This window comes from Pithys albifrons, chromosome 1, assembly GCF_047495875.1.
Source record: "Pithys albifrons albifrons isolate INPA30051 chromosome 1, PitAlb_v1, whole genome shotgun sequence".
NCBI classification, from domain to species: Eukaryota; Metazoa; Chordata; class Aves; order Passeriformes; family Thamnophilidae; genus Pithys; species Pithys albifrons.
Genome location: NC_092458.1, coordinates 15,546,847 through 15,555,678, shown reverse-complemented (window position 1 = coordinate 15,555,678; position 8,832 = coordinate 15,546,847). Strand labels below are relative to the sequence as shown.

The window sequence follows — 8,832 nt, the reverse complement described above, 5'->3', positions numbered from 1 at the left end:
AGTCTCATCTCCCCATATACAAGAATTTTTTGTCATAATGTAGAAACAGAAAACCACTGTGGAAGAGGATCAGAATATATATTGACCCATCAAATTAGGGGTCACAGGCATGCTGCATCAGAAATTTCCTTTGTTGTTTGAAATGATAAAATTTTAGATATCATCCATCTTCTACAACTTACTAATAAAATTTCATGTAAGAAAAATAAAATGCTTTTGGCAGCTTTGTTATGCAGGACATTACTGTGTTTACAGATTTCTAGCTGAACTCAAGGATTCAGTCATTACTAAGACTAGCAGTTACCTTATTGCCTATTGCTTTAGTTGGCACATAGCAACTGTTTAGCTTTCCTAATTTATGCACAACCATGAGAAAGCACATTATCTCTATTTCTTAGCTACTTGGTGTCAAGGAATTTCAAACTCCCTAGAGATCTTGGCTGGGAGTGGTGATTGGGCTTGCACTGTTATTTGACACACTGAAGAGTTTAACAAATAGGTATTGCTCACAGAAAAATTGAATTTTGAAAAGCAGGAATCATTGTTCATGGAGGAGAAGTATTTTCACTGAATTAAGACAACAGCAGCCCTGGAAGGAAGGTATTTGAAAGGGTAAAATTGAGCAGTTTAATAGAAACAGAGAGGAAGTTTGCCTGTCTGGCTGTCATGTGTTTGCTTTACTTTATTTGAAAAACACTAGATAACAATTTTGTATGGAAAAATAATTTTTATTTTAGTCAGAGTAGATGTATAGGAAAGTGTCCTAGGCAGAGACAAGGGAAGATGCATGCTTCTTTTTTATGAAAATGAAATCATAGACATTGAAAGAAACTAGAAAATAGTACAGATTTTATACTCTGGGAAGGTAGGAGGAGGTTTACTGTTTCCTCTTTCTCAGAGTCCAAAGAGACAGACATATTCATACTGCGTTTCCCTAATCTAAATACCAAAATGTCCTACATTTTGGCACTATGCACATAACTGGTGCAATCCTGAAGGGACATATTTAAAAATTAATTTCAATTTATATGTTGTAAGAAAATGCCCTAGATCTACTAAACTTTATCCTGAAAAAGTTAGATATTTGATAAAATTTGTCTTTATTCCAAATATTAGAATAAATTTTCTTTTATGCTAGTTTTAAAATCACTAGATTTTTTTATTGGGATCATATGTCATTCCAATAACCTTTTTTATTTTTAGTTTAATTAGATAATCAGAGAAAAAGTTGAGACTGGAAGGCATATCTGGAGAATGTTTTGTCCAACTTCCTGCTCAGAGGAGGGGCATCTAGGGCATGTTACTCAGGACTGTGAAATTGTCTTTACTTTCCCCATCAAGTGTTTATGAGCATACATAGGGTCCCCCTGAGCTTTCACTTCTCCAAGCTGAAATGTTCCAGCTCTGTCAGCCTCTCCTTGTATGTCAGATAGTCCGGTACTTTATTCATCTTTGTGTCTCTTCATTGTATTCACTTTAGTATGTCCGTGTCTTTCTCATAGCAAATGATGGGACATTTTTTTCCATTTGAATCAAGCAGAGAGTTGAGGAAGAGAAATATGACAAAAGAAAGAGAATAGCTGCCAAAAGTGACAGATTTAACAGAGCAAAGACTATTACTGGCTTATAGCAGCATTATGGCAGGACTGGAGCTATGTTAAGGTATTGACAGTAGGTGACATTGTCTAGAGAGAATGGCAATACAGAGTAAAAAGATGACAAATCTTTCTTGTATATTTAAAATGCCTGGGTGTTTCTGTATGGGTTTCATATTTCAAAAAAAAAATTCATTTATTACTAAGCAAATATCAAGACAAGTAAATAGACAAAATAGTAGTGTTTAGTGAGAAAATGGCATTTGATGCATAATGCAAAGAACAGCTCTTGTCACTGGTTACCTCTTTATTTGACTGAGATTATCACCTTTGCTCAGAAACTGTATGCTCCTCACAAACATTTTTCCTTCAGCAAATAACTATCTGCATGCAAAGCTTTTACAATGTTACAACTTGCACCCACTTTTGTCCTTTACTGCCTTTTACACACGAGATCAGTGATTATTGCGTCAGAACCACCCGGGGTGTGTGGGGGTGTGGGGGTGTGTGTTTGTGTGTTGGGGCGAGGGGTGGGGGGGGAGGGAGGGGGCTTTGGGGGAGGGGACTAGACCTTTTGCAATGTCCACATGGTCAGCACAGGAGGCCACTGAAGTTTGGCCACATGGCAAGAAGGCTGCATGGGGCACCTGTCAGTCAATAAGGACTGCCTGATAACCCTCCCGCACCAAAACCCTGAAGCCTGTGCTTGTCTGTGACACCCCTCACAGTTGCAAGGGGACAGTAAGTGGCCAGTGAACCAAAGGTCCAAAGGAGAGAGTGGCCACAGTAAATAAAGAGGCACGCAGATGTCTCCATTTTGCCCTGGACTGCTATCCTGAAACTGTCAACTTGTGACTTTTCAGTGCTAACTGTATTTTTCCCTCTTCTTTGTCTCTCTTTATTCTTTCTCTTCTTAATCTCTCTTCATTTACTCTTTTCTCCCTCATGTGGGTAATTTAAACACCTATTTTCTGTATTTGACTTAAGTTGTGAGTTTTTCACTGAAGTTGCATGGAGTTTGACCTTGTTGGGTGTAACAAAAGTTCCCTACTATAGCAATGCTTGCTAGTCTTTGTAATCTGTTGTAATGCTTTCTTGAAGTTGCATGTTGTTTCTGTAAAATCCTTTTTGCCAAAACACCTATTTTCTCAGCAGATTTAAAGAAATCTTCTAGAGAAAAAATGTGTAGTTTTTCTCCAGACATGAACTCAAGGTATCAAAGAATCAAAAGGCTTTGTAAGAGTATGTGTTGGTAAAATCTCTTAAAGTCTAAAATTAAAGTGAATACCCAGAAAACTTGGAGGTCTCATCTGCAGATGAGAGAACCATAATTATGGCACACAATATTAAACAGAGCTGATCTGCTTGAAGCTCTGTCCTTAATTTTCTACCAGTATTATGGACTTAATAAGAGATATTATTATCCCCTCCCCTCCTCTCACCACCCCTGTTTTTCATTTCTAGGCACTTTTATACACACTATGATCAAGCCACAAATCATTATCATTCTGCATTAAGGACAGCCAATAAACACACAACAAGACTATGACCTTTCAATTTCTTTCCTTGGAGAACAGATAAAAAGACAAGTCAATGGGATTTCCTTAAGCATACTAGTATGAATTTTCTAGGAAGGGATGAGAGACTCTGCCCCATGCTGGAGTCAAACCACACAATTCCTCCTGGCTTAGACTAACTATTTGTTTTATTATAAAAGGTTCCATCGGGTTTTCCGAGACCCTGTCTAGAACCCTCCTATGTGAGTAGAAACACAAATTAATAAACCATTAAAACATAACCATAAAATTTGTAATGACATGGACATGTCAGATTAGTATGGCAAACCTGAAAAATTAGGGTAATGTTGACAGTCTGCACAGAAATGTTATTTCAATGTTTGGAGAAGCCTTAGCCATATGTAGTTATGCAAAATAGTTTTTTTAAATTGCACCAGTATCTTAAGAACTATTTTAACTTCAGAGAAGTGGAAGTAAATAGAAAGTTAAATTTCATGCATCTAGGAACTGTTTCTCAGTCCATCGCATTAGGGCACCTCTGTTTACAGTCATTTATTGTCATAATTGTACGAAGACACAGATGAAGGAAGAAACAACTGAATAAGGTTGAATATAAACATTAAAAATAAACTATTTTCTTCCCATGTGTGCCAGAGGTTTCTTCAGACCTTCCTCCCTTTACCTAGTTCTGATCTATGTTACTTTTTAACAGAACTAAGAGAAATCACACCAAACATCCAATAAAATATGTGAGTTCAGTCTTTTCTAGATATTAATGAGGAAAATTTCAGAAACTGAACATAATGCTCAGATTTTTTTATGCTTTGCTTTAGTATCAGAATCATAGAAAAATTTTAATTCAGTCTTCTTTTGTATCTCTTCCCAGAAGAATAGCTCAAGTTGATCTCTGCCTCTCTTGCAATTGTTATTTCTGTATAGAAATACAGCATAATTCTGATTCTGTAGTTGCATATTTTAGTTTAAAAAAACCACAACAAAAAACAGTTAAGAGGCTCTTCAATACATCTTTGTTTAATTTTCATTAAGCAATTTAGGGTTAAATTTCATTGCAAGCAACTCACACCTTTCCAAGCTTTTCTAAGAAGTGGTTTTAAATTGACTAGTTTTTTATTAAGTGCCAGCATCTATGATCTTTTCCCTGTTGAGATAATTGGAAGATATGATATCAGTTTCCAAATAAAAGGAAAAAAGTTCTGAAGCCTTTCCTGACCTGCCAAAGCTCTCTACTTAGCAAGAGAAATGAAAAGAACATTTTTGCTATCTAAATAGATTAGGTTGGTACCAGGAGCTATTTATGTTCAATTATACTGCCTCATTTATTTAGCGAGTGGGCAGATTTTGATAATTTGTTTAATAACATAGTAGAATGATATTTATTTCATGACATAATTAAAAAGGTTGAATTGTAATATAATAAAGCACTCAGTGCATGCCAGTAATGACATTACATGATTATAGATTTCTGCATATTTCTGTGTATTCAGGTACATCAGTGTGGAAAAGAGGTCCAGATTAAAACTATGGGAGCTAAAAAAACCCAAAACTAGACTATGAACTTTCAGTGTATCAGATAATACCATCTATGAGTGGTGCCTTCCATGAAGATAATTTCTGAATAGTTCAAGATCACACCCCAAGGCATTTTTCATAAACAAAGATAAACTTACTGGTGTTTACATGATAGAGAAATGCACTGAGCATAAAAATCAATCACTTAATTTTTTAAAAAAATATTTTTAATCAATTTCTCATATGTTTTATTTTTAAAAGGAAACTTTTGCAACTGTATGCCTTCATATATTCTATTTGGCTTAGAATTCGCACATGAAATATGTTCCCTTTATTAGTGTACTGTCTGTTTTCTATGTTTTCACTATGTGGGAGCATAATCTGCTCCAAGATCTGATCAGTGCCTGCCTTTACAGGGGATGTTTGCCATCAGATCTTATATTGTCCATTATCTACCACCTATATGCAACTTCTCATGCAGGTTTACTACAGTAACAGTATCCTAAGGATGACTAGCCTATATGGAAATATATATCTAGACACATATATACATATATAATGGAATAATTTACCAATAAGCCCATATTTGAGGGGGTTTTTTTCTGCAAATATTCAAGTTTCAGGAAGCTGTCCATGAAGGTTGAAACAGACCATTTAAGATACTAAAAGAATAACTATTTTTTCTGGTTTAATTTTAGTGGTATATTTTATTGTAATCTATTATACACTTTTATTTTATTTTGTTTTTCTTTGGTTTTATGCACAGAAAGCAAGGGGGAAAAGAGGGGAATACTTTCCATAATTTTGGTACTCTTAGAAAGTCTTTCACTTTAGTAATACATCTAGCTACTTTCAGCAATGTTACAGTTCCCATTTCTCTTCAGTTCTATTCCACATGTCATCTCAGATCAGCATGGGGACACCAATTACCAAGCCCAATGACACAATCCTTATCAGTCAACAAGCTATGCCTTTTTGGAAAATATTCAAGGATATGCACTACTCTTATTTTAGTTTTTTGATTAAACATATGTTTACCTTTCCATTGTTTGCTAAAGGACAATACAACATTTTTATGGTCTTAAAGCAATATTTGTCATTCAGGATCATACCTACAAATATATAATTAGAAAATCTTTCTTAATGCTCACTTTTTTCAGAGGCCACACATTAAAACAAAGCCATCAGTTACATCTGAGTAATTTTGTGTTTCTTACCACAAAGGTTGAAAGAAGTTGTTCTTAAAAAAGCCCTCCAAAACAACAAAACAAAACAACAACAAAAAAACAACATCCTCCTCTCAAAAAAAAAAAAAAAGAAAAAGAAAAAAGAAAAGAAAAAGACGAAAAAGTCTCTACACAGCATTTGCTTGATTACTTTTGCAATATGTAGGAGAAACAAGGACCCTGGGGTCATGGCAGGGAAATGGAAAACAATAAGCTCGTATATGCTAGTAGAAATTCAACAATGATACATCCAGACAGAGTAGAAGAGACAACCTGCCTATCTTTTATACACACTAACAACACACACACTTCAAACATAGTTTGTGAGAAATATTATTTAATTCAGATTTTTTCAGCAATTTTTTCAGGTACTAATACGCCCTCTTATTTTTCAGTACAATATCTTAATTATTAACATTTAAAAGAAAGAAAAAAGAAAATCCATGTTTTCCTTTGTTTTAATGATGCTCAGTTCTGTTCTATGAGGCCTGTTTCATGCATCAAAAAGATACTCGTATGTATACTAGAAGAAATAGTTTGATTCTGAATGTTACTAAAAATATGGTATTGAAGACTTGTGTACCATGCATTTTTCAGATTGTTTTTATTCAGGCTTATCTTCCCCTCTTCTTTTCTCAAAGCAAATTCTCAAACACAAATTTCCAGCAAAGATTTCATCTTACTTTTGTGAATGGAAACACTCAAACTCCAAATATGGGTCTAAACTACCTGTAAAAGACTGTCATTGGTTTGGGGGTTTGTTTGGTTGGTTGGTTGGTTGGCTGGTTGGTTGGTTTTAATTTCCTGGACTTTGAAATTGACTCATTTATTTGCATAGGTGAAAGATTCAGCTGTTTCATTTTAGCAACCTTGCTCTAAAAATTTTTACAGATGACTGAGACAGAAAAGTCTACATGCTCCAGTGGACAAGCAGCTCTGAAACACACGTGGTTTTGATGCAATTTCATTTTTACTGACTATATGAAAGCTCATAACACCATAACACCTAAGTAAGGCCAATTTCTAGCCCATACAAATTTAAAGTTCAAAGCAGCCATTAAATGTGTTGTCATGAATTTCCTTCTGAACAGAATCATAGAATCTTAGAATAGTTTGGATTTGAAGAGACCTCCAAAGATAACCTAATCCAGTTGCCAAATAGATACCAATTACACCTGAACTGAATATTAATCTTGAAAGTTTTCACATTCTCTGAGGTCTGACTGTTAATAAGTGTATTTGTTAATTATTATAGCTCTTATTTAAGGTATGTGCAGTTTGCAGATGCGGTTTGGAGCTTGAAGTACTGGAAGAGACTATTCTGTCTCTATATCTCTGATATGTTTTTACATTGACCTGGGCAGTAAATGATTAGACCTATTCATAATGTAATTAGTTGCTCTCACCGAGGCACAAAAAAGTGTTAATGGTGCAATTATGTGCCCTAGGCAAGGCTACTTTGAAACTGTTTAACTCCATGCAAGCAGCAAGCAATCTTCACAAAGACAGAGCTTTTCCCAGCAGCCGAAGTGCCGCCAAATGGGGATTTTGCAGCTTCCAGAAGCCCCCACCAGAGCCTGAACAAATAGGGACTTGTTATGGGTTTAGCCAAGTAGGCCAAGAAGTTAGGCTTTAAAGTTTAGATTAGGCCTGGGGTTGTTGGCTGGCTTGAGCTGGACTGAGCTAGCTAACAGCTGACTTCTTCTAGCCAATAATATTGTATTTCATACCATATTGAATCATCTCAAAAGGGGTAAGAGCTGGTGTGTGGGTGTGACTTGGTCAGTTGCTTCACAGCTGTGGCCCCAGCAAGACACTCTGCCGTCCCAGAAGGGATGGGGAGGCCCAGGCCCGGAGCACCGGCTTACCGTCATGTTATCTTAGGGAAGTAAAACGTTTGTTCTTAGCTTTTCTCTCTGCTTACGTCTGTCTCTGGGGAATTGACTTCTCTAGAATGATTTGTAGTTACAATGGTAGAATTTGTGTTTACTGGGAAGTGGGAAATTATTTCTTGTTATACATGACTTGTGTAAGTGTGTGTTATATTGAAGTTTCCTCTTAATTTTCTCTTTTCTGTACAAATACAAGTAGTTAGTTTCAGCATAAACCTGCTTTGAGGGGCTTTTTTTCCCTCTCCCTCTTTTTCCCTGAGTTGGTTGGAGGGAGGAGGAACCCTTTTCACTCTGTCCTGGACAGTTGGCATTTTGCCAGCTCAACCCAGGACAGATAAATGGTGCATTGGCCGGGAATCGAACCCAGGCCTCCCGCGTGGCAGGCGAGAATTCTACCACTGAACCACCAATGCCATGCTTGAGAGTATACTCTGATCCAAGTTACTATGACATCTTGGTCCCAGAGAAGATGCCATGCACACAGCCGATGTGGGATAAGGTGATGGATGGGGCCCCTAAGTCTTATATGCCGTGTCTGATATTTGCATACCCTCTAAGTATGGACGAGAATGAGATACACGTTGACAGAATGTGTCACTGGATATGGAGAATATCGGAAACCATGTTGGTCGCCTCTAAATTCTGGCATTCTTCCCTCTACAGTGGGGAAAGGGCAGACAAGAATACTAGACGCTCTGTGTATGAAGAAGAACCTAGAGGCAAAGGTTCTAGAGGTCGCAAAGAAAGGTCTCGTTCTCATTCTCGTTCAAGTTCCCACCAGATGAGAAAGACCCAAACAAAGCCGATACTGGTATCCCATGATGTCCAACAATAAGGCAGCCCTAAGCTGTGAACCAGGCCTAAAGTTGGAACTGTGACTTCAACCAAAAGGCAAAGGACTAAAGTTGAACTGATGCTGGTGTTGATCCTTGATGACAAGACATCTGCCTCGAAGGACCGCATATGGACTATATATATATATATGTGCGGGATATAAGCAAATGCAAGAATACAAGGATTGCGTGGAAAGACCAGTGTGGAATAAGGGGTGGAGAATGTAATGGTTTGACCC

At 36.8% G+C, this 8,832-nt stretch overlaps 1 non-coding gene across 1 annotated transcript; it reads right to left on the bottom strand.

Moving 5' to 3' along the window:
* Window positions 1–8,102: 8,102 nt before the first annotated feature.
* TRNAG-GCC (transfer RNA glycine (anticodon GCC)) lies at window positions 8,103–8,173 on the bottom strand. The gene has a single exon. It is a non-coding gene; the product is annotated as a tRNA-Gly (tRNA).
* Between the last annotated feature and the right edge of the window lie 659 nt (window positions 8,174–8,832).